The sequence below is a fragment of the Pygocentrus nattereri genome, chromosome 7 (assembly GCF_015220715.1).
Source record: "Pygocentrus nattereri isolate fPygNat1 chromosome 7, fPygNat1.pri, whole genome shotgun sequence".
Classification (NCBI taxonomy): domain Eukaryota; kingdom Metazoa; phylum Chordata; class Actinopteri; order Characiformes; family Serrasalmidae; genus Pygocentrus; species Pygocentrus nattereri.
In genome coordinates this window covers 33,727,186-33,753,963 of record NC_051217.1, presented here as the reverse complement: position 1 = coordinate 33,753,963, position 26,778 = coordinate 33,727,186, and positions in this window count along the sequence as shown.

The following is a 26,778-nucleotide window of genomic DNA, read 5'->3' as shown; positions in this document are numbered from 1 at the left end:
ATAAACTCCTGTTCAGGTTTTCTTAGCAGGATAGTAAATATTGAACTCTGGGTCTATATTGGAGATTAATAAGGTTGTGTTAGGTCTTAGTAGGACAGTCAATCAGGAACTACAGGATTATGTTGGCGAACAGCAAAGAAAAGTCCTGAACAGGTGACAGATGTATGAGCAGATTTTCTGTGTTGCATCATGAGCCTAACCACTTACTAACTACCTACTTACAATCTGCTTCCCACAGAGGAACATGATCAGAAGCAACGCTTTTGGTCCCTTGAAGAAGCTTTGAATTGAGTGATTTTAACTGAGGTATTGAATAAACCATCCATCGACCCCAAGGATAGCATTACATGTTAATTCAGAGTAATTCTTTGTATTCAGTTATGTCTTAAGACCACAAGACAGCTTTTACCAGGTTCCTTTGTTTCTGAAACTTTGTTGTTTCACAACTTTTTTTATGAAGTTTATGTGTGGGGTCAAATGCAGACACTGTGGCCCTCGCTGAGATCCAGGGTTATAGATGTTTGAAATCTCACCTGCTGTACCAGCGTGACTTCATTACATGAAGAATTTTAATACAAAGCTGAACAGTCCCAGAGTAACACTCACAGGCAATCGTGGCAATTCATATGGCACTACATATGCTGCCATTGGTACTGAGCCAGTATAACCCCAACAAAGGCTTTCGTGCGGTGGCCCATTTAAAACAGAAGGACTCCGAATGACACCCTTCAACTTTGCACTCCAGCCCCCGGCTCTCCGTTGAAATCTGAAGAGGCTAATTGTGGAGATCAGGTTATGGTCCACTCCACAGTTATTGGCATGTCATAGCATTCTGTCGGAGAGCTGCTCCACTAAGAGTCTAGTCTAATCCACATATTGGCATGATGGCTGTGCAGCTGCCTGGTTCACATTACTGGCTGGGAGCCAGGGGAACAACCGGGACAGGAATTCTAAACAAGGTTCAAAAATATATATGGGTACAGTTGTAATACAGGCTTTGCATTCCAGCCACTTGTTAACAGCTTGAAGTACTTCATTCCACAGCTCAGTGCATCAGCAAAATAAAGGCTTTTTACCTGCTTAGCTTGGCTATATTCACCATGTTCCTTGACCTTTTTCAGGCTATAAATTTCTCCTTATCAAACATAAATTCTGCAAGAGTGGTCTGTATGAGAATGGAAATGATGGAAATGGGGAATTTATTTCTTCTCCCTGCCAGTTTTATAGGCCTGGAGTGTAATTATGAAATCCCAGAAATTACTCCATTACTGATTGAAATACAGAGGTGGCAATGCACAGAATCCTAAATCACCCAACACGCCACGCCTCAGCCATCGCCTAGCGACCGCACTGTGAATGGTGAATGCACTGTGAATTTTGCTATTTACTCAGCCATGGGATCATTTAGCCACTGGAGGTGGGCAGGACTTAGGCAGATAGAGTTACCTTGACATCATATTCTGGAAATGGAAAAGCTCCCAGAGTTTGAGGCAATTTTTTAGACTAAACAAGAGTGTTTTTTTCTCCTCTCCTCCTCTGACCCATAATAATAGAGCCCATTTCTCGCCCACCAGTGCAATTGTGTGAGTCATTTGCCTATGATATGGAAAAGTAGGTGTTGTCTTTGCTCTTTGACAGAGTTTAAGCACTAGACCATAACTCTTGTCTTAATGACCTTGACCTTTATTACTCACACCACATGCTTCACATTTCCCCACCTCCACCGGGTGCATTCGAGAGGTTATTTAAGAGTCTACTTAACCATCTCTGGATTTCTGTCTCACTATGCACTGTATGCCCATCATGTGCTGCATGAGAGTACAATATACTGTTGTCAGTATATTCTAAGGGCTCCAAAAGCAAATGACATGGTGATTTTGATCCATCACTTCATTAGGTACACCTACACTGTATCTACACTCATTGTCCATTATCTAAGCTCCACTAACCACATAGATGCTCTTTGTAGTTTTGCAATTACAGAGTGTATTCTGTAATTTGTTTTTCTACAGCATCTGTTAGCTGCCTTTTACCCTGTTCACCCAGAGTGTCACTGCTGGACTGAGAATATTCCACCAACCAAAAACATCCAGCCAACAATGTCCTGTGGGCAGCGTCCTGTGACCACTCATGAGCTATCGTCTCTGATGTTACATACACAATGTGGACTGACATGGTAGGAGTGTCTAATAGAGTGGACAGTGAGTAGACACAGTGTTTAAAAGCTCGAGCAGCACTGCTGTGTCTGATCCTCTCATACCAGCACAACAAACACTAACACACCACCACCACCACATCAGTGTCATCCACACCATCACCACATCAGAATGATCCACCACCCAAATAGTAACTGCTCTGTGGGAGTCCTGACCATTGAAAAACTGTGGGGCAGGGGGACAAAAATAAGGCAGAGAAACAGATGGACTACATTCTGCAACTATAGAACTACAGGTTCTGAGGCATTGATTTACAATAGTTTTGAGATAAGGTTGTACTTCTAAAATCTGTTAATCCATGTAAAGTTACACGCATGACACTGTGAGGCAAAAAAGAGCAACAGATTTACAACTATATTACCATATTGTTGAACATTTTAAAGAATTCTGAGTAGAAATATTTCTCTTCAATACGCCACATAAAAACATAACTTTTAGAGAAATGTAATGAGATCATTAAAAAGAGGTATTACATGATATTAACCCTGTATCCTGTAATAATGCTGTATTACCCAAGGATTTATTATAACAAGGAAACAAGGAAATTCAAGCCATTCTTTTAGCACAAAGAAAGTGACAGTACTGCACTGGATCCCAAAGGAACAGGCTTTGCATGATCTGCATCACTACTCCAATCTGTTCTCCCAAGCAAATACCATGTACCAGGCTGCTGCTTCAAGACAGTGGGACCTTAATTCCATTTTTACACAATTGATTATTTAGGTTTTACAGTGTTTTGACATTTTATAGCCTCTCCTTTCTTGCTGCGTGAGCACAAAGATTTTCAATTGAATCAAACAATGCTCTAAGCACTCTGTGTGAGATATTGATTTCAGAATAAAAGTAGCATTATTAAATATGGTTGAGCATGTGATCGCTCACTCTGTGTAGAAGTATATCCCACCAGTGCAGCAGTACACAACTGGCATGTTGTCTATAACACTGAGAGGTATTCTACTGCAGAAATTCTGATTTGCACTCCTTGAGGAATGGGTATTGTGCATTTTTCATGCCTTGTACACCTACAAGTTAGATGTAATGACTCGCTGTTCAGTAAATCACACAGATGGATCAAATGGCATATCTATGATCCACCCACATACACATTCCACGGATTTCTCCATAATAAACGAGGTGAACAAAGTCAGAGAGCTCTGATGCACAATACTCCATTCTAGAGAAACTTACTATGTCAGAATTGTTCAAAGTGGTAATGATGGGAACCAGACATCCAAAGGGTTTAATACCTCTAAAAGCTGCCTCACAGAAAGCTATTACAGTAAATGGTCATTAATATTCTGCCTGATGCCCGAGACATTGTTTTCTAATAGTTTTGGCCAAAAATTGTAGTTTTTAATCCAGTCAAAGCAGAAAGGTACATGCAGGTCATTGTATGGCAACATAGTCCCCAAAGAAAACTTTCTGGAAAAAACAAAACAAAACAGAAAATCACACAGAAGCATCAACAATTAGATTTAATGTATAGAAAATATATTTTCAGTATTTAGTGTGTTCACTCTTTTGCTTCCATTTCTATTCTTTTTAAGAGACTTGCTTTGAAGTTTTCTAAGATCTGCAGGGATATTATTCCACAGCTCCACAGTTCAGTCTTAGAAGTTGGTTGCATTTCGCTGCTTCTCACAATCCAAGTAAACACATTCAATGGCCTAATACCTTTCCACTACTTGCCCCTAACAATTAGCTCTCCCCCCTCTATTTTGTGTATTCACAACTAGGATTAGGGTGTTCTGATTCTTGTTGGGATAGAGGGTCAGGGCAAAGGTTACATGGCCCTCCAAACAGAAGCTAATGAGAAATCAACTCACACATTACATGTGTATCACAAATAAGTTCATCAAACATTAACAGAATCCAGTGTCACTAACAATATACATGCTAGCTAGCATGCTATGTTTATGTACCACAAACCAATCCACTAGCATTCCCAGGGACTAACATTATAACATTTCTCTGATTTGCTGCAGAAAAACCTCCAAAAAATGCCCACTGGCACTGTGGAAATGTCTGGCAAAACTCATCACGATTTGTTTACATAAAAAACATCAATGACTACTGATGATATGTCCGGTTCTTGAAGGGCTCTCCCATTTTGTAGGGGAAGATTTCAACCAATGCCCTTTGTAACTCAGGTCCAAGAGGCAAGGTAATGCTGAGAAACCAGAGGCAGAGGTAAAAATAACAAACTGAATGAAGCCAGTGATGTTGAGGTCTGGACACTGGAGTGCCCAGTCTATTGTTCTGAGAACCCCAGCAGTCAATTTCCTTTTCTCAATGAGGCTTCTTGACACCTACACATCCTTTCAGAGCCATAGCACTGGGCTTTCTTCTCACAATGAAAACGATGCACATAAACATCTGTGGATTTTTTTTTTACATCTGAATCAAGAGTGGAGCTTGGTTTTCTACCAAAGATGAAAGCTTTAATTGTTGTTTATCTGATAAGGACAGCTTTGGTGGTCTTCCAGGTCTTGCACAGCTGTTAGGAGTCCCATTTTCTCTACATCTTTCAGTAGTTTTTTGAACTCCAGTTTTTGAAACCATTCCCTTTTGTACTTAACAGTGTTATGCCTTGTGTTTTTGTGTGGTTTGTGTTTTTTTCTGCGCTCGTTCCAGAATCCATCCTATGGTTTCATCTCTCCACCTGCTTAAAGAGGCCCAAGATGGCTGAGACTCCAGGAGACTTCCTTGTTGTGTCACTTTGCTTTTGTGTATATTGCGCTACCATTGCCTGTTTTATTTGTTACCGACCATGCTTATTTCGACTACGATTTGGCCTGACCCTTGTAACCTGTATGTTTATATATAGTCAATGTGAACCAGCTGTAGGGAGTGGCTGCCCTTTTGTTTGGGAATGGGTTTTGTCAGTGTGTTTGGTTAGTGAGGGAGGTAGGTTGAACACTGTCCTTTGTTTCTTTTTGTTTCACTGTAGGGAAAGTAGTTTGTGTTGTACAGTTAGTGTGGGTTTGTTTGTTGTTTTGGCCTGGGCCATTCCTGAGGTTGTCGCTGGTATGTAAATCTACTGTTGTTTTTGTTAGTCACATAATACAGTCTTGAACTTCATAGCTGCGTTTGATGTTTCATCCCCCGCTCACATCACCTCTTCTCACTCTTTTCATATTGTTACTGCATGACCTAGACCGGGTCATAACAACAGTCATTTTGAATGGGAATTATATGAATGACTTTTGCAAAGTACTGTGATTGGTGACCTGTCCAGAGTGTTTCCTACCTTTTGCCTAGTGTCCACTGGGATGGGCTTCAGCACCCCTGCGACCCAGAAGGATAAGCAGCATGGATAATGTTGAAAGTATTGCCTAAAAACACACGTAGTTTCATTGATCATTTTGAACAACACTTAAAATCGTCTATATTTTCATTGTAGATATTGCGACCTCTGGTTCCTATTACCATCAACTTTTTTTAGACTGTATCTTTTCTAGATAAGATAATCTGCATTGTCAGTTCTTTAACACAGAGTAGACTCATCACCAGCTCACTAAAGCTCGTATCCACTCATGCCCAAAAATTCAATTATGCATAAACTACATATTCATTCAGTTTGTGGGAGTGTATCTTCTTAGCAGTTACTTTCTGTTGTTAAGCAAGCATTTCTGAAACCATATCATCTCTTCAGTCTCTTATCACAGCACTCTTAAGGTTTTTCTCTCTCTCTTTTTTTTTTTGAACAGCTGCAGAGTTAATTACGTGTCCCCTACATAATTCACCATGTGGTGGCTCAATCTGCAGATCCAGTCCTTTTCCAAGCAGGTCACAGTTAGCCAATAGAAAGAGAAGACTCAAGAGAGAAGTCTACAAGTATACAGCGTAAGTGATGCATCAGACCATCTGTCACTCAAACGTACTTCTTAAAGCATTGTGATGATTAGCCTAAAATATTTTGGGTTGGAGAAAAATGCACATTACGAATGGTTGGTGCATTCAATTGCCGCTCTATCAGGGGCATTTGCAATGTACAGTACTGTGCAAAAGTCAGAGACCACCCTTCATTTTAATGTCCAGTAAAAGTGGCCAATAAGTGCACATTATTTACATTTCAAGAAACATTTCTAATCAGAATCAGAATCAGAATCCTTTATTGATCCCAGAGGAAATTGCAGTTGTTACAGTTGCAACCATTTATGTAAAAGAATAAACACTTCAATAATTTAAAACAAAGAGAAAGAGAAAAATTGCAATAAGTACACAAGATTTAAGTACTTATGAATATAGTAAAGTGACTGTAATAATAAATATGAATCATCTAGTATAAAGCAGTTCAAATTATTGTACCTCTGAGTTTTTGCACACAATTATTATCATTACACATATGAACAGTTTGGTATTGAGTTTTGCACAGATGAACCACACTTTGTGACTTTTGTAAGTCGATTAGATTTAAGATAAAACACTTGAATAACGAAGGGGAAAGTCAAACAGGAGTTTCCAAAACTAGATTTCAAAAATGTATTAAAAATATCAAGAAATCGTGGCTTTTCACAACTGTGCAAAATGTGGTACACTCCAAAAAGATAAACAGCAATTAAAGCTTTCATCTTTGAGAGATAACAGAAAATCAAGTTGCTTCAGATCTGAAAACATCCACAGGTGTTTCTGTCCTTCCTTCCGCTGTGAGAAGACGACTCAGTGCTATGGGTCTGAAAGGATGGGTAGCAGTCAAGAAGCTGATACTGAGAAAATGAAATACACACACACGCACACACAAAATGCAGATCAAAAGATGCTGCGGGTGTTTTCAGAGTTCTTAACATTCTTAACTTCTTAATTGAATGTCGTTTCATTTGAGATTAATTGGTTTGTGAAAATCAGAAAATACAACCAACTCCTAAGACTGAACTTTTTATGGGTGTGAAAAATGACTCCCCATTTTTCTTTCATGAAAAAAAGTGTGGACACTCTAAAAACTAATACAAATGCTATTATATTTGATTGTTGAGGCTTCGGTGCAATATTCTGTTAAATACAGGTAACCCTGGTGAAATAAAATTTTGTTGATTTTCACAATGAATATTGGGACACATCCTCTACAGAGAATATACCTCTGCACATTTTAATGCACACATACTGTTTATTTACTGAATTTGACATATTGGGAAAACATGAACACATACAATGTGACCTACGAAAAAGTTATGGTACATTTGATATTTTATGCTTTTTCTTTTCAATATATTAAACTTTTTCTCTTAGTCCTCCTGTATGCCTTCATCAGTGGGTAGTTTCTGGCCATATCATGCCTTTGGATATATATTGGTTGGTGGACTACACTCAGTCCAGCATTGACAGTGAATAGTTTATAAACTCCAGGCAGCACTACTGTGTGATCCACTCTCCACACACAACACACACTCACTTCCAAGTCAGTGTCACTGCTCAGAAATATCCACAGCCCAAATAATACTTGCTTCGTGACAGTCCTGTGGGCATCCTGGATATTGATGAATGGGATATAGAACAGCTAACAAATCATGCAGAAAAACACTGGGCTACAATCTGTTACTGTAGAAATACAAAATGTACCTACAGTGTAAACACATTTAATTAATTTATTTTTCAGTCATTGGATACAAGTTGTTTTCAGAATTAGAAAAAAAAACTGAAAATATATTTTTTCAGAAAAGTACACAAAAGCCAAGAACCTTTCAGTTTCAACATTCAGTCTTAGACATTGCCCGCATTTCTGCTTCACATGATCCAAATAATTCCAAACAGTCTGGAATGTTGAGGTCTTATTTTCTGCAAATTTTAGTTGCAAATGCAGCCTGGAAGAAGAAAACAGGAAAAGTAAACAGCAATACTTACTGTAAAGCAGATAACAAGCCTTTCAATAGAAAAACCTTCAGTATGAAGGACAGAATGAAGTGCAACATGCAGCAAATGCAGCATTTAACCTCAGGTCAGAGATGAAGACTTGACTCAGACTCACACGTCAGATACTCAAGACTCAGACTTGCACCTCAAAGACTCGAGACATGACATGAACTTGTACCTCAGTACCTCAAGACTCAGACTTGCAACTCAGACTTGCACCTCAAAGACTCGAGACATGACATGAACTTGTATCTCAGTACCTCAAGACTCAGACTTGCAACTTAGACTTGCAACTCAGAGACTCGAGAGTCAAGACCTGACTCGGATTCGCACCTCTAAGACTCAGACTTGCAACTCAGACTTGCAACTCAGAGACTCGAGAGTCAAGACCTGACTCGGATTCGCACCTCTAAGACTCAAGACTTAACTCAGACTTAACTCAAGAAACTCAAGGCTTGTACTTGCATCCTGGAGACTTGCGATTTAACTCAGACTTGCATGTAGTGACTTGTAAACACGTCTCATACCTCAGAAACTCGAGACCCGACTCAGACTCGCACCTCAGAAACTTGGGACCAGACTCGGACTCACACCTCAGAAACTTGAGACCAGACTCGGACTCGCACCTCAGAGACTTACAACTCGATTCTGACTCACATCCCAGAAATTTGAGATATAACACTGAATCAGAAGTGCAGTACTACTGTGTCTGATGCACCCCCACCTAAATAATGTCTGCTCAGTGGTGGTCCTGTAGGGGTCTTGATTAAGAAACAGGATAAGATATTATGCAGAGAAACAGACAAACTACAAAAATATTAAAAGTACATAACCACAAAATGCACCTTTATCTCATTAAATAATCAGTAAGTGTAGATAAATTCAGCGTGAAATGTTCTAAAGATATACAGGGTGGCTGATGAAAGAAGAACGTAGAAAAAATACAAAAAGTTTTTTTTTGTTTGTTTGTTTGTTTTGTTTTGTTTTTTGGTACAAAAGCCTGAATCTGACATGAAATGATTAACCACTAATTCGCCTTGTCAAAATGAAATGACATTCATGGGTGTCACACACCAGTTAATTATCGTTCTTCACATATGAGAAAAAAAGGGGGGGGGATCAATTTCAATTACAAACCCCCTCAATCTGCCCATACAATAAATAATGAGACCTAATCAGGCATTAGTTTTGCGTCCTCTGTGTCAGGTTGTTGATTTGTGCTCTTATACTTCGCTAGCAGAGATGATTTACTTTCTGTGTGAAAGTGAATGGCAGATTCCCACTGCAGGTAGATCCCAAGGACTGAAGCAGTGGCCTTATAAATCATTTCGGTGTTTACTTGATCTCAGTTTTCACCCCAGCTCAGTGCAATGGAGAGAATAAATGCATATACAAGAGGTCATATCGCCTCTCCTCTTCCCACAGCCTAGCAACAGTGCTGTACGCTCCATCATACACACCTTGCATTAGCTTTCTGCCTGCTCAGCACTCTAGACATGGAGAACTTTCAACCTTCCAATGGCAGTGACTTAGAGTGGCCTTAAGACGAGCCATGGCCTCATGTTACGCCACAGTGTGAGTGCATAGCAGGGCTGTTTTGCCAGTTTCTGCAAAGGTTCTTCTAAGCTTGTCAGGAGATGCTAAACCCATGAATAAAACATTTCTTCCTCGAAGTCTGGCAGGACAAATGTTTTCTTCAACTATTGTACGAAAACCCGACTAACCCCTCAAAATATGACCATGAAAACTTGTTATTGTCTCATATGGAGATGCCATGGACCATAAAAGGCAGAGGAGAATGAAGAGTATTTGCTCTTGATTCTTCAGAGCTGGCCTCTCTTAAACACGCTAATCCCTTACACTCAGATCCTCTCTGATTTCCCAGGTGATTACAGCATGCAGAAAACTCTCCTCCGCACCGCACTCCTCCTTTCCAGAGGGGGAGGCGGTGAGCAGAAACAGCCACCCGACTCTCTAATCTCCCCGAGAAGCTGCTTAGAAGTGCACACTCAATGCCTACTAAATGAAAAGGTGCAAACACAAGTGATAAATTCTTTGATTTCAGATGTCTAACTGGCTACTTTAATGCTCCCCAGAGAGGCTAGACTTCGGCATGCCTTGAGTTTTTTAAATGGCTGTACTAACCTGTGGTCAGTGCTAAAACAACATATCAATTCCAAATAATTTGCTAAAGCAACTGGAGTGATTTTCAGCCTAATCTCTATTTGCCACATTGGCTGTTACCATGGATGATAATTTCAATGCATTTCCCATTACTTAGAAAAGAACAGAACACCTGTTGGCTTGAAATTCAGTTATAATAGAAGCCACTGGGCACCAAATTGTTGCCTTAGCATCTATGTGAAACATTCTTAAATGATTGAATTGATCAGTACTGTGCAAAAGTCAGAGACCACCCTTCATTTGTTTAATTTATTTAATAACGTCAATGTCAGGGGAAAAAAGCAGGAAATGAATTTATTCAGAACCATTTGCCAACAGTGTTTGCACATACATGCACTCTATTGAACACACATACAGTAAACACACCTGCCCAGAGTGGTGGGCAGCCCTATCCACAGCACCCAGGGAGCAGTTAGGGGTTAGGTGTCTTGCTCAGGGGCACTTTAATTGTGTACTGGCAGGGATTGAACCAGCAACCTTCTGATCACAAAGCTGGTTCTCTAACCTCCAGCCTACGAATGCCCCCATGGTAAGAATGAACACACACACACACACACACACACACACGGGGACAGGGAGCACATTTGCCCAGAGTTGCAAAAGCCTCAACAGCTGACTGCTCTACAAAATGAGAGATCACAGTTACACAAAGGCAGAAGAATAGAGTATGAATAGAAATATATGGCTAGTTCTTTCTTAGGCAAGTTGCAGTTGTCAGTTATTTGAGAACTATTCTCACTGCATTATGTGTGTAATATCAAATACTCTTCCCACTGCCCAAGGAATCTTCTCACGGCAGTCGTACGAGCTGCAAGTTAAGTTAAGTTAAGTTGTTGTTAGTGGTGTTTATGGTAGCTGTCGTCCATCAGATAAATTGTTCACCACAGAAAGAATCCAAATGCTTGGGCTCAAGGGGCTTTGTGATGTACAAAGTTGGTTCAATGTGGGGGGGGATATTGTCATATGTACAGCTAGTAATGGTTTGACTTGGTGATTTGAGAGAGCCAAAGACTTCTTTGGATACTGAAGCTGATGCATCCCCTTCTGATCCCACTGCTTTTTCTTTAGGACGTTTCCTTTTTAGAATTTACTATTCAAAACCCCCATTTTATGCCAATAATGCAGAGCCTTACTTTTACCAGGTTTCTTTGAGTGGTGCCACAGAAAAAATTATGTCCTTAAAGAATCATGTTTGTGATGTGATGTGTGATTGAGAAGAACCTTTTAAAAGTATTAAAAACATTCACGTAATGTAAAGGATCTTTGGGAATAAACGGGCTCTGTGTTTAAAGCTTTAAAAAGGTTCTTCTCACACACATCCCCTGTACAAAATTGGTTCCCTAAAGAACATTCATCGAACAGTTCTTTAGAGAGGCAAAAATAGTTCTTCTATGACATCATGTAGACCATTTAAGTCACATTTTGAAAAGTGTACTTTTAGATAATAAACTGATTCGTGGCTGCAACCAAATGCACATTCCTGAGCTACTGCTGCTTTGGGTTTCCTCTTTCAATGACACACAAAGATATTACTTGTGTGACTCCCTAGAGGGGATTCTGAATTAGGCAAAAGAAGGCAGGATACACCCTGGAGAGGTCACCAATCCTCTGTTTATTTCCGTTAAAATGACTGATTGTTCCACTTTGCGTTAAATACTTTGGAGAAGTATTATTGTGTATTAATAATACTACAATATTGTCATTTATGCCACAACACAACTTTTTTAGCACCAGTGTTACATGCTCAAAAAGTTTGCATACAGGCCTATATAGGGATGGATTTGTGGTAAATAGCTACCAGTGTGTTTCTGATCAAACAAGAATATACCAGAGGTTATAAGTATAAAGTACAGTAATGTTGTAGTCATGAATTTGCATTTAATAGTTATTCTGTTATTTACTTGTTTATTCATTTATTTATTTTATTTTTCAAGTCAAGTCAAGTCGGGCTTTGTCATGCCAACTATATACAAGTACACAGTGAAACGAAGCAACATACAAGTTAAAATATACAACTAAACGACTTTTATAAGCTTCAAAATACACACAGAATGTCTTTTGCAAGTTTTAATGTCACTGTTTAATCTAGGAAGGCCAAAAATATTTATATGAATTGCTGTTAGCTCAGCACTCACATACTACTAGAGTCCCATAGGAGCGCTAGCAGAAACTAGTGTTATCAGAGAGATATCAGAGTGAAACAAAACAACATTTCTCCAGGACCAACACAGAAACACATGGTAACTGATGGTACAATACGGAACACTAGTAAAGTATTCCTATAATGGAATTCTACCTGACTGGGCTGCAAAACTGGACTTGTGGCATATCAGTCTTCTGTTTCCTCAGCAGCACTTGTGCAACATGCTAAGCATTGAGCACAAAGTTAAAAGGAAAAACCACAGCTTGGGCGTGCTGGGTAGCCAGACTCTATGCTATTGTCAGGGGTGGTGACAGGGTCAAGACAGTCCCAGAGTCCCCACTTTCTCATTAACACCAGCCTAATGGGTGTCAGCAGAAGGAGGGGGGTGTTGACAGGGCGAGTGTGCAGCGTTAGCCTCCCCTGGGTGTCCTAAAGCTCCCTGCTCACTGGGGAATTGGGCTTTAAGGCTGTCAGATGCACCCCGGAGCACTATTTATACCACATCCAGGTTATGTGAATGGGCTCAGGGTCTCTACACAGCTGCTGTGCAGATTGTTAGAATGAATGATCACTGAGGCACCTTAGAAGTGGCTAAATGATTATTGTGGTAGAAGATATTACCATAAAATTAGCATTCGTTCTTCAAAGCTTAGAGTCGTGTTGGAACCAAGGACAGGAAAGTCAGTTTCTTTATGCATATTTTAAACATCCTAATGTTTCAGTATTATGTCACTAGGTGCTGTAATAAAGCCTTGCAATAAAGTGCTAAGCTAAAGTGTTTTCAGAGTATAGACTAAATGACCTATGGATGCTTCACAAACAAGTGTTTTGTAACTATTGTGATGTTGGACAGGCTCTACTAACTGCTATAAATGCTGTTAAACTAATTAGAAACTGATTCATACTCATTGACCTTAATTTAGAGAGCGTTATTAATTATTTTATGTGCATGTAAAAGGTGCCATTGTTAGGATAAGCATTGTGTATTGTGATTTGTGTAATCAAGCTAATATTAGCATATTAGCATGCTGGCAAATTTCAGGCCTGCCTAGATTCAGTTTGCTACAACAACACAGTTTAGCACAGTAGCATAACATTCTAAACTAAAAACTAATCATTTCTGGGGACTGAAAAAAATACATATGTAATATAATCATCATGCTTGTATTTCAACATTGCAAATACAGTAGCAACAATTCTCTTATTTCACTGTTTGATTGGAAACCAAGGGATCAATTTCTTGAAATGGCCAGTGGAAAATTGTGCATTTAGGATTATTTTTCTTTGTTTTTCTGTCCCATTGGTCAGGACTTTAGGAGTTGAACTAAATGCTTAACTGCATGAAATAAATGTAATATATATATATATATATATATATATATATATATATATATATATATATTTTTTTTTTTTTTTTTTTTTTTTTTTAATTAATTTATTTATTTATTTTTGTAAAAGCTCCCCTCAAATGTGTTTTATGATCACACATATTGCTATATGCTTACAATTTACTGCTGAAAGCCAAAAATCTTTGTATTATTTTATAAAAATAATTTTTACAGAGCAGATCACTGAAGAGACGCCCAGATTTGTGGAAAATACGTCGAATTTCAGTAGACAAAAAAAATGTGAGTTCAGCTTCTTTTATTATAAAGTTTTAAAATTACATCACCCATCTAATTGACTGGAAAGACAGTTACATCCCCATACGACACCCACCTTTTGAATATAGCTTATGAAATAGGAAAGCTATGAAGAATATGACGAAGTGCATTTTGGAACCATCCTCCAATTTTGGGAGACAAAATGTCACTCTAGGCCTTCTAGGAGTCCTAGATATGTAACTGCATAGATATGTTATATGAGTAGTAGCATTTCCACTGTGTTTTAGTCATAAATGTAAAACAGCTGTGGCAGCTTTAAGACTCTTTACTAAAAGGGTCACTGTAAAATTGCTACAAAGTAAAATTGTAATGGGGAGCGATGAGGCGGACGCATATGCGGAGTTAAGTGACTTTTATTAAGGGCAAATCCAAGGTCGTGGTCGATATAGTCCAGGATCATTGAGCCAACATGGATTGATCAGGGGGCAGACATGACAAACAAAGAAGAATCAAACAATAAACAACATCCCAAACAACAAACAATCAGAACAACCAAACAGGCTTACAAACATACAAACAAAGACCAACAAGAAACTCAGGAAAACACAGGGCTTAAATACAAGGGTTAACAAGGGACAGGTAGAAACACAGGTGGGAACAATCAGGGGTGGAGTCAAAACAAGGGGCTGGACTATAAACCAAAACAGAAGCACATGGACAGGACAGGGAGGGGCCAATCATGATAAAAATATACAAATATTTGACTTTTATAAGCTTAAAAAACACAGAATATCTTTTGCAAGTTTTAAATTCACTGTTCAATCTAGGAAAGCCAAAAAATGTTTATATAAATTGATGTTAGCTTAGCACTGTCATACTACTGGAATCCCATAAGAGTGCTAGCAGAAACTAGTTTTATAAGAGAGATACCATAGAGTTTTAACATTTATGGTCCAAACCGAAGGACTTCACCACCGCTTAACTGAACATGCTATGCTTTACTTTTCAAGCTGCTCCAACCTCACAAGAGTTGCCCTGAAAGACTAAAGTCACGAGTGGAACATGGACAGGTCAATTATTTACATCACAACCAAAACAGAGTAACACAAGATGGAGGGTAATTGTCATTGACTGATTGTGCTACAGTACATCCAGAGTCAATACTAGAGGTCAAGCCAAAGAGTGGAGCCGACTGTGCGTCTCCTAGTATCACCTCACTGACCACAGTATTCAATTGATCAGCCCAGCATCAGCATCCCATTTTAAAGAAAAAGCCAAGAAGGCATGCACATGTACACAACTGTTGACTAGATTTATTCAATTTAAAAGAGAATGTTCTCTAAGAAAAAAGGAAGGGGTGGCTTATACTGAGGATTCAACAGAACTGTAGACCAGGGGTGGCCAACCTTTCAGACACCAAGGGCCTGAACAAAATGCTCATTACTACTAGGAGCCACAGGCTATATTTACACAAACATTTATAGTTTTTAAACCCATTTTCCTACCTGTCATGTAGATGAGTTTAGTGGGACTTCTGGCATTCTTTGTTTTCCACAGTCCCTTTCAAATCTGGCTTGTATTCAGTTGGTGCTACTCGAAGCAGTTCTTTCACATGTGTATCAGTAAGAACAGAGTGATGCTTTGATTTCATATGTTTTAGGGTGGAAAATACTGATTCACAAATATAGGTTGAGCCGAACATTGACAGGAGCTTCAGTGCAGCTTGTTTTACATTGGGATACTTCTCCACAGACATGATTTTCCAAAATTCCAGGGTTCTATTCCATTTACATAACAGCATGTGAAATTGATTGTCAGTGTTGCTTCCTAAGTGGACAGTTTGATTTCACAGAGGTTTGATTTACTTGGAGTTATATTGTGTTGTTTAAGTGTTCCCTTTATTTTTTTTGAGCAGTGTGTATGTATGTATGTATGTATGTATGTATGTATGTATGTATATATATATATATATATATATATGTGTGTGTGTGTGTGTGTGTGTGTGTGTGTGTGTGTGTGTGTGTATACACATATATGTGTGTGTTTAATTGTAAACAGAAGAGCCTCACATGTGCAAGCCGTGGATTGGCCACCCCTGCTGTAGACCTTCTTCTTTGAAATACATTATTGTTCAAGTCACTTTTTCACTAATAATGTATATAGTTTAGATTAATGTATTTCAAAGTAGATGACAGAATCATTTATTATGTTTGAGAACAACAACCAGCAAGAAGTAATGAATAATGCTGTTCTGCGCAATAAAAAGGGGAGACCACAATCATTTATTTAATGTCCAGTCAAACTGGCCATGAGTTTCACACAAAACAACTAATGAAATTCAGAAAATAACAGCAGCTTCTTTCTTTTTTTGATTTGCAACTTTTGTCTATTTTCTTTCCTCAGTAATGGCTTCCTGACAGCTATGCATCCTTTTAGCCCTGCAGCATTGAGTTGTCTTCTCACAGTGGAAGCATAGACAACCGTGGAACCTTCTCAGTGTCAAAAGTAACAGTGGAGCTTGATTTTCTCTTTTCTCTCACAGATGTAAACCCTAAGAACTGCTTACCTGATGGAGGATAAGTGGTCTATCGGGGTTGCACAGTTGTTAGCAGTCCCATTTCCTCTATATCTTCAAATCATCCAATTTGGAGAACTTATTTTTCACTTATTTTCCTTTGACTTTCCCTTTCCTCATTCATACAAGCAGATGATCTTGCATCTAATCTCAAATGTATTTCCTGAAAAACGTATAACTTGTACTACCATCTTGACTAAAAATGTAGGTAATTGTAAGGTGGTTTCTGACTTTTTCAGAGCACTGTATCTCACTCAGTTTAGCTTATATTTGAAGTATTTTGAATATTAAGTTAATTGAAATTTTATTCTCAGTGCTTTCTTAGTTATTATGGAACTTGTTTTCATATTACAGAAAACAATGAGCCAAAGCACTCACCAACCATTCTTACACAGTTTTAGTGAAGATTCTGGTATTCAGAGATTCTCTTATGTGGGATTTGTTCTTAGGTAAGAACAAAATCTACACACACTCAAGAGCACAAAGGTAAGAACAGTTCTGGGGTTAAGAAACACATCATGAATCTGATGGAGGCTTTTTCTTAAGACCTTTCTCAAGAGCACAGAAAAAAGATATAGGCTAATGATTCTAAACTACTGAATATTTTTTTAAATATATACTGTTCTGATTTAGTTGTCATTGGTTGACTCTGTGGGGGATATCGTTTTATTATGTGTTCAGAAGATGACATGAGGTCTGCTTTGCTCTAAAACTGCACTGCTAGCTAATGCAGATAGCGACAAGAAATGAGGAGAGACTACCTTGAGGCTTTATCTGCAGGTAATGTATCTGCTGTAGTGTGAACGTGAGATAAGAAACTCAATAGACTATGTTCAAAATTGTCTATCAGTGTGGAAACACCACCCTCTGACCCTATTTACATGTAGATACAGTGTCTCCTAAAGGAACAATTGGATTCATATTAGATTTTGAATGATATATACATATATGCTGCAATAAATACATATGCAAAATGCAATGATATGCAAATTATTTAAACCCTAACATAAAATGTTGATTCTGCTCATAAAACAGTTCCTTCTGGTATTTAACTTTCTCTCCTTCATAGCTAAACATCTACAAATTTAATCGATTTTTCACAAAGCATAAGTCCTACTTACTCTCCAAATGCAGAACTGGTACATTTGCATTTGCAAAAGCTCAATACGGGATCACACGTCTACTGGCAGGGCATCAGTCGATAAACGGTGGAAATGGGCTAATCCATTAAGCGTTAATAAGGATTATTGTTGCGGCACTTTCTTCTGCAAAGTCCATTGCCCCCCTCCCTGTAAGCGCCCACCAGTCTTCACCAATCTCCTCCGCTGACATTGACTGACTTTGTTTTCTGCTTTGCCGATGTAACAGTAGAGCTGCAAACATGCCTCCATCGCATTTTCCTCTGCATTTGCATTTCCAAGAAGGACAGTGTAACCCAAGTCCCCAGGAGCTGAGGGAGACGATAAGACCCTCTTTATCAGCAGCCAGTCTGATGGCCTTGCAGTGGAATCGCTATCCACTGTAAGACAGATGCTGGAAGTGATGGGCAAATATTGCCCATATTAAAGCAGCAGAGACTGTCATGAAGCAATGTGCCATCTGATTTAGGGCTGTTCTGACTGCTTGGTTAATGACCAGGACACGTCAGTGGGTGCAAATGTTCATTGTTCAAGGATAACGTTGATGGTCTGCACTGTAGTCATGTAGGTTCTGAATGATAATTCTGCAATAAGCCTGAGAATTTAAAAAATAAAAAAGTAATCAATAAACTGCAATGAATTAGCTGGGAATGTGCATGATGATAATGTATATTTTAAATTGTCTTACTGGTATCTCTGGACAGTAAGAAGCAAAGGACATGCCTGTGTGTAAAACATGGCGATGCAATGTTTTTACTCTGTGTGTGTGTGTGCGTGTGTGTGTATGTATGTATATATACTATATTTCCAAAAGTATTCACTCACCCATCCAAATCATTGAATTCAGTGTTCCACAGGTGTATAAAACCAAGCACCTAGGCCTGCAGACTGCTTCTACAAACATTTGTGAAGGAATAGGTCGTTTTCAGGAGCTCAGCAAATTCCAGCATGGTATCGTGATAGGACACCACCTGTGCAACAAGTCCAGTCTGAAATTTCCTCGCTACAAAATATTCCACAGTCAACTGTCAGTTGTAATGTCTGTTGTAATTGACAGCAACTCATCCACACAGTGGTATAGAGGCGCATACTGCGCAGAGGTCAACAACTTTCTGCAGAGTCAATCACTACAGACCTCCAAACTTCATGTGGCCTTCAGATTAGCTCAAGAACAGCGTAGAGAGCTTCATGGAATGAGTTTCCCAGGCTGAACAGCTGCATCCAAGCCTTACATCACCAAGCGCAATGCAAAGCATCGAATGCAGAGGTGTGATGTAAAGTGCTGCCACTGGACTTTAGAGCAGTGATGGAGTGATGAATCATGCTTAACCGTCTGGCAATCTCATGGATGAGTCTGAGTTTGGCAGTTGCCATGAGAACGGTACTTGTCTGACTGTGTTGTCCCAAGTGTAAAGTTTGATGGAGGGATGATTATGGTGTGGGGTTGTTTTTCAGGAGCTTAGTTCCAGTGAAAGGAACTCTTAATGCTTCAGCACCAAGAGATTTTGGACAATTTCTTGCTCTCAACTTTGTAGGAACAGTTTGGGGGACGGCCCCTTCCTATTCCAACATGACTGCACACCAGTGAACAAAGCAAGGTCCATAAAGACATGGATGAGCGGGTTTTGGATCACTCCCCAAGTTTACAGTCTTACCTTGCCCCCATTGAAACAATACTGGATTGTGTAGCTTGTATCAAACTAAAATTAAAAAAGAGATAAAGTTAAATATAAACTACCTCTTATTTGACCTGCTTTCGATTAAGTACCAACAGACTGCCTTCTATTAATTTACATTTTAACTACTGTCTCAACTTTTTTGGAATTTGGTTTGTATGTTTTAATCTTTTTTTTGATACTGAAAAATGAATAACTTGAAAATGGACTGGAAACTGAATAAAACAAACATACGTTACTTTGTAGTCTAAGGATAATTTTTTCCTCATTTACAGATTTCTCCTCTCTCAAAAGTCCCCCTTCTTTGTGATTAAGGCTTTAGTCATTTTCTAAATACTGATTAATTAGAACAAAAGATGGAAAACAATCAACCAAAGAAAAAACCTTGGAATTTAAGGGGAAACTCACACAGAATCATGCAGTGTCTTATTTGGATGCATAAAATACAAAGCGTCTGGCGCAGGCTTAAATATAGCAGGATGGTATGTGCGGGAAGAAATGCAAGGAGAATAGATGAAAGCGCGTGAAGGTCAAAGAGAGAACTCTGAGCATGATGTACTTTTTTTTAATTATTGCAGTGGAGACACACTGGAGGCTCAAGCAAAGCAGACTGTGGTCATGCTTAAGCAATCATGCTGCCTCTTTAGATTAAGCTATCAATTATCCATTAAAAGGCAAGCTTAAAAAGGCTGCCATCATTAGTATTTGTATTGTTCTTTAGGACTTCATTTAACTGTAAACCAGTGTTTAGGTGCAAGGCTTGGTGGTCTTCATTGAGATGTAGAGGTGTCTAAACAGGTTGATCAGTCTACATCCACAGACAAACCGACAGCTACAGCCGTCTGCTCAGGATGAGGCCTTTGCAAGATTAATACATGAACTTCCCTTGTCACCAGCCATGTCAGAATCAAATGGACACTGAATGTGAGGCTGCCTGGAATAAAACGCATGAATAATGCAATATTCATCTTCTTTTCCTCTCTCTTTTTTTGTGCTCAGGAGCTAGGCTAATTGCAGCGAGCCCTATGAGCTGTGATACATGGTGGTGAGGCAACATGTATTAGCTTCTGCATTAATCTACCCGAGAAGAGAGCTCACGTTTCTCGCCAACCGCTTCTCTACGTTCCCTCCACGACAGCGCAGAATCAATCAAGCCTAACTAGTCTCCTGCATCAGGGGAGGAAATAAAACCTCTTCTGTCCTCTTATTGTCTTTGTCTTTAAAACACTCATTGCTTTTTTAAGCATCCACATGCCTAATAATAGTCAGGCCCATTGATTTATGTGGGTCCTGGTTAGAAAAACAAAGTCAGTCTGAAGTCGGTTGTACACTGTACTATGTATTCATTTTTAAAGGGGCATTCCTCTGATTTTTTAAGAGTTCTGCATGATTAAAAGATGTAAACAATGTTATTCCAACAATGTTATTATAACAATGTTATGAGGTTTGGTGTGAAATGCTTTGTTACAGAGTCAGAATAGTTCACAATGGTTGTGACAAAAATCAATCAGATACCTGCTTTCAAATGTATTTAAACCATAGGGGTAGATTCATGGCAAGGCATTAAGCTGTCTAGTTATTATAAGTCATTCATATATCTCCCCAATAAATCATTTTGATATGAATTATTTGGGTATGATAAAAAACATGATAAAAATAAGATTTACTGCTATCCAATGTTTGGTATGCAAAATGTAAAATCAATGATTTTAATATAATGTATATACAACATTTAATGCATGTGTATATATATATATATATATATATATATATATATATATATATATATATATAAGCTGATTGGTTGAGAAGCATTTGTTTTTTCACAAACACTGTATCACTAAGCAACAAGTTTGACAGCAGTAGGAGACGCTAAAGCCATTTGAATGTTTTTACTTCTTACCTTGCCACAAACAGAAAATGGATATTTTTAAGATCACATTTGACCAACAGCGATTGGTCAGACTCTAAAGATGAGACTACACTAAAGTCCCTTAGCAGCTTTTTAGTTGGCAGCTGTGACATAAGAACAGCTAAACAATCTGGAATCAGCCAGAAATGAACCCAATGCCATTCACCAAACAAAATGGACTGTAAGATGCTTTACAGACTGGCTGGAACAAAACAACAATAATATTGATCTGGCAAAAAATGACAAAACGAAGCTAAACCTGATTGCAGCAGTTTTTTGGCTCAGTCTGATTTGGTCAGACTCTGAAGATCGGACTACACTACTGGGTTCATTTCTGACTGATTCCAGGTTGTTTAGGGGTTCTTTGGCTCGTATCTGTGACCAAATCACAGCCTTGTGTATATATATAGTCAAAATTATTCACTCACTCCTAAAAATCATTAAATTCAGGTGTTCCAATCACTTCCGTGGTCACATGTATAAAACCAAGCACCTAGGCATGTACACTGCTTCTACAAACATTTGTTAAAGAATGGATCACTCTCACAAAGCTCAGTGAATTCCAGGGTGGGAATATGATAGGATGCCACCAGTGCAACAAAACCAGTCGTGAAATTTCCTCACTACTAAATATTCCACAGTCAACTGTCAGTCGTATTATAATGAAGTAGATGCAATTGGGAACAACAGCAACTCAGCCACGAAGTGTTAGGCCACGTAAAATGACAAAGCAGGGTCAATGGATGCTGAGGAGCATAATGCGCAGAGGTCAGCAACCGACTTCCAAACTTCATGTGGCCTTCAGATTAGCTCAAGATCAGTGCATAGAGAGTTTCATGGAATGGGTTTCCATGGCCGAGCAGCTGCATCCAAGCCTTACATCACCAAGCGCAATGCAAAGCATTGAATGCAGTGGTGTAAAGCCCTTAGTCCACAGGGTGTTATAGCGATAACACAGCAAATTGCCATGGAGACAGCCTTGATTGGGTCCCAGGCAGAGTCAACAATCAGCAGGAGTCCAGGGAAATGGGGGTAGGGATAAAAGAGCGTCCCGCTGCAGCGTTTTTCTGGAGGAATTTGTTGTTCCAGCAATGGCCTTGGCCAAGGCTAGTGCCGGCACGGGGAGCCAAAAGCAGATAAACAGGGTTATTATGGCTTTTGGCGAATAGTCCCATTTTCACGACAACTCACCAAGTCCGTTTTGGTCTCCCAAACGATCCATTTTCCTTTGCAAAGCCGCCAGCTTCTCCATCATGTTTTCCATTGTGTGATTTAAAGTCACAGTCTGAGTGCTGACAGCTATGCCCACCACATCAATCATGTCGGGCAGCTTTAAGGGGCCGTGGACAGCAGTCCTCATTTCTTGAATCTTGCGATATACCAGGGCAATGCCTAATCAGCAAAACACCTGTAATCATGGTTCCAAATAGGTATATGTTCTTAATATCTTCCACGGAAAGAGCCGCCAGGCACATGACTGGCCACCTCTCCCACGCATCCATCGTGTAGCCAGCTGCAAACATTCCAGCAGGACAGGCTGGTTCCCCAAACCCAGACTTCTCGTTGAGAAGATGGTGTCAATTGCGTTGAGAGACCATTTGATCAAATCCATTTTCTTTAGTTTGAAGAACAGTGCGGAGAGAGTCTCTCAGTTAAGTATATTATACATGACTGTAGAAGCGAAGCAGGAGAGATAAGGGAGAGGAGAGGGAGAAAGTGCAACCTCCTTCGTTGAGAGCCAGAGAAGAGAATTTGCTTCAGCAGACCAAAATATTTTGGACAATTTCATACTCCCAACTTTGTGGGAACAGTTTGGGAATGGCCCCTTCCTGTTCCAACATGACTGAGCACCAGGGCACAAAGCAAGATCTATAAAGACATGGATGAGCAAGTTTGGTGTGGAAGAACTTGACCTCAACCTGAAAGAACACCTTTGGGATGAATTAGAGTGAAGCCTTCTCGTCCAACATCAGTGTCTGACCTTACAAAAGCACTTCTGGAAGAAGGTCAAAAATTCATATCAAGTCATACAAGTCATAAACACACTCTTAAACTTTGTGGAAAGACTTTCCAGAAGAGCTGAAGCTGTTATAGCTACAAATGGTGGGACAACATCATGGGATGTCACTCAACTTCATATGCGTGTGAAGGCAGAGAAGCGAATTCTTTTAGGAATATAGTGTATATCTTTTATTTTAGTCACCCTCTCATGGCTGTACCTGCATCATTTCGAAGCATCTAAACACCTCACCGTGAGCTAGCAAGGCTAAAAGTACAGCCTCCACACAGATGCGGCTGACATGGGCAGACCTAGCAGGGCAGATGTTTCATGAACTGTCTTTTGGCATCATATGATATTTACAGTCAGTGAACTCTTTATTGTGACCCATTTTACTGCCGGTTGATGGGATTGCATGGCTATGTGCTTCATTTTGTCTATTAACAATAACTATGGCTGACACCTGAATTCAAAAATTAGGAGGAATGTCCACATACTTTTGGCCATGTAACATACTTCACAAATTCTTCAGTAGAAACCAAAATATGTCCTGTGGAAGTCAAGTTAGTCTGAAGATAAGTAGCCAGTTAGGGTCATGCCATTTTGCCATATGTATGGCCTTCTAAACACTTTCTACTTTTCTGCAAAGTGACCAACAATGGTCAATGTTATCGGTATTAACATGGTGCCTGGTGTAGATGAAGCAAATTTAGTGTGAATCAACTATTCATTTAGAGCCATGAATTTTGCATTTGCTTTTTTAAACTTGCTAGCAATTCACTCCATGTGTTCACTAACGATCAGTGCATTTGGTAAAAAAGGGCACTGGTATAGGGACAACCATCTAAATTGAACTAACCATTTGCATGCAGTAGAGTGACACTGTCTTCTTATTGCAAATATGTAATTGGAAGCTGATGCTAGATTAGCCTCCTTTGCTGTGAGATGCTCATCATATACCATATGGAGGACTCACAATTAGGGAGTCATTCTCAATTTCGCCTTTAACCAGAGCACTGAAAGCAATGTAACTGGGGAAATGCAGGAAAAATATTAATAATCTGCAGGCTATTATGAAAAATCCTTTGCAGTCTGTTGTGTGTTATAACTGCGATTTTACAGTCACATAAAGAGAGGATCAGTTGATGAGTGCAGATCATATAATATTGGTATAATGAGCTCTGTAGGTGGTTTTTCATATTGAGAAAAGTCAGCACTCATAAAAGACACTCTTATCTTTGCCATTGTGCTGGGTTATATAATTCAAACATCCTGCCAGGCAGTGAGACAGAAAATGTCCCCCTCGGTTCACTGATGCATGAATGGACTTAGACGACCACAAAATTCAGTCTGTCTCTTTCACTCTCTCTCTCTCTCTCTCTCTCTCTCTCTCTCCAGCACAGGCCTGAATGCATTTTAATAATAATGCAAACATGCTTGCTCTCACGTGGCTCGGCCCACTGCTCAACTCCTTCTTGCTCAGCCCTAAAAGCCATGGGTGAGTGATCACAGCTCCCAGTGTGAGTCAGTGGGCACACGCAGAGCTCGACACGGCACCTTTGCCCCTGTGTTTCAACTACTCAAGCGTTTATTCCTCCAGAAGAGTCATTTGGGGAATGCAACATGAAGTATATGCAAACACAAGGATTTGTTTTACATCTAATTTCCTTCTGAAGTGATCAACATAACTCCAGCTATTGATCTTAATAAACCACAACATAGGACAAATCAGCATTGCGTCAATACAGAAAAGAACTTGCTTCTAGTTGGGCTGAAGTACTCAAGCCCAGCCTCGAGACTTACAGCATAGTGGACTGGATATCTTGAAAACTGCATACCGACATATTAAATATTATTAAATGTTATGTCAAATACTACAGCAGCATTAAACGCCCATTCATGAGTAAAGCACATATACTTTATCTGCATTTTATTAGGAACATCTGTACACCTACTCATTCATGCAGTGAGGTCATTTTCACATCAACCATCAGAATGAGAACAAATTGTGATGCCAGTAATTTTGACTATAGCATGGATATCTTTCTATGACTGCTAATCTGCTGGGATTTTCATGCAACAGCCTATAGAGTTTACTCAGAATGATATAAAAAAAGTTCTTCAGATGGAAATGTCTTGTTGATGAAAAATGTCACTGGAGAATGGCCAGACTTGTTTGAGCTGACAGAAAGTCTATGGTACCTTAGAATACACAACAGAAAAGCATATCAGAATAAACATGTCAAAAATTAGAGCAGAAGGGCTACAACAGCAGAAGACCACACTGGGCTCTGCTTCTGTCAGCCAACAACAGAAAGCTTAGGCTGCAGTGGGCACTGGCTCACCAAAACTGGACAGCTGAAGACTGAAAACACAGTGCCTGGTCAGATGATTCTTGATGTCTGGTGAGGCTCAGAATTTGGTGCCAGCAGCATGAATCCATGGACCCAACCTGCTTTGTGTCAACAGTCCAGGCAGGTGGAGGTGGGGTAATGGGGTAGGGAATGTTTTCTTGGTACATTTTGGGCCAAATCAATTTTCGCTTGAATGCCACAGCCTATTTGAGTATTGCTGCTGAGCATGGCCACAATTTACCCATCGTCTTATGGCTACTACTAGCATGATAATACACCTTCACCTATCCAATTGAATACCATCACCAATCCAAAAGAACACATTTTGGATGTGGTAGAACAAGAGATTAACAGCATGAATGTGCACCTGAAAAAAAAAAAGAATTACATGATGAAATCATGTCAACACAGACCAGAAGTTCAAAGATCCACGATCTAACATCTTGCAGAATCCATGCCACAAAGAATTGAGGCTTGAGTTGAGAGTAAAAGGATGCCATACTCAGTATTAGTATAGTGCTCATAGTGCTTGGTGAGTTTATGTTATTTTGGATGCAGCCTCTGGTGTATTTGTATCTGGACTTGCCTCCTTGCCTTGCCAAATCTATTAGCTGGTTGTGACCGAGACCAACTACTCTTTATAAGATAATTTTTTTCTTTTAACTGTCACACACAAGAAAATTGGAGGTTAAATTGGGCCGGAGTGAACTAGAGCCAAGCTTTAGTCCTTTGTTTCATCTCAACAGCAAACAGGGCTGAGCTCATTGAGGGAAATTTAAACCAATTTGGCTATCAGTGGCAATAGTCTTGCGATCTTTGATAATTTGGAGAGATTATACATATTACATATATTTTATTTTGTAGTAACTGTCGACTCAAATCTATTACAAATGAAAATTATTCAAACTCCTCTAGTAAAACTACTTCAGCGCAAACAGTGTAGTTGAATTTCAACTCTGAGGTATTTGTAGTCAAATCATGGTACCTGTTTTAAGTTACATTGCTAAGGAGTACATGATTGCAATTTAGTTCACCTCTGCATTATCGACAATTATTCCACATCTTCCTTTCTAACTTAGTTCCAGAAAAGGGAATCAGCGTATGATTATTTTTGGAGCAATCTGTG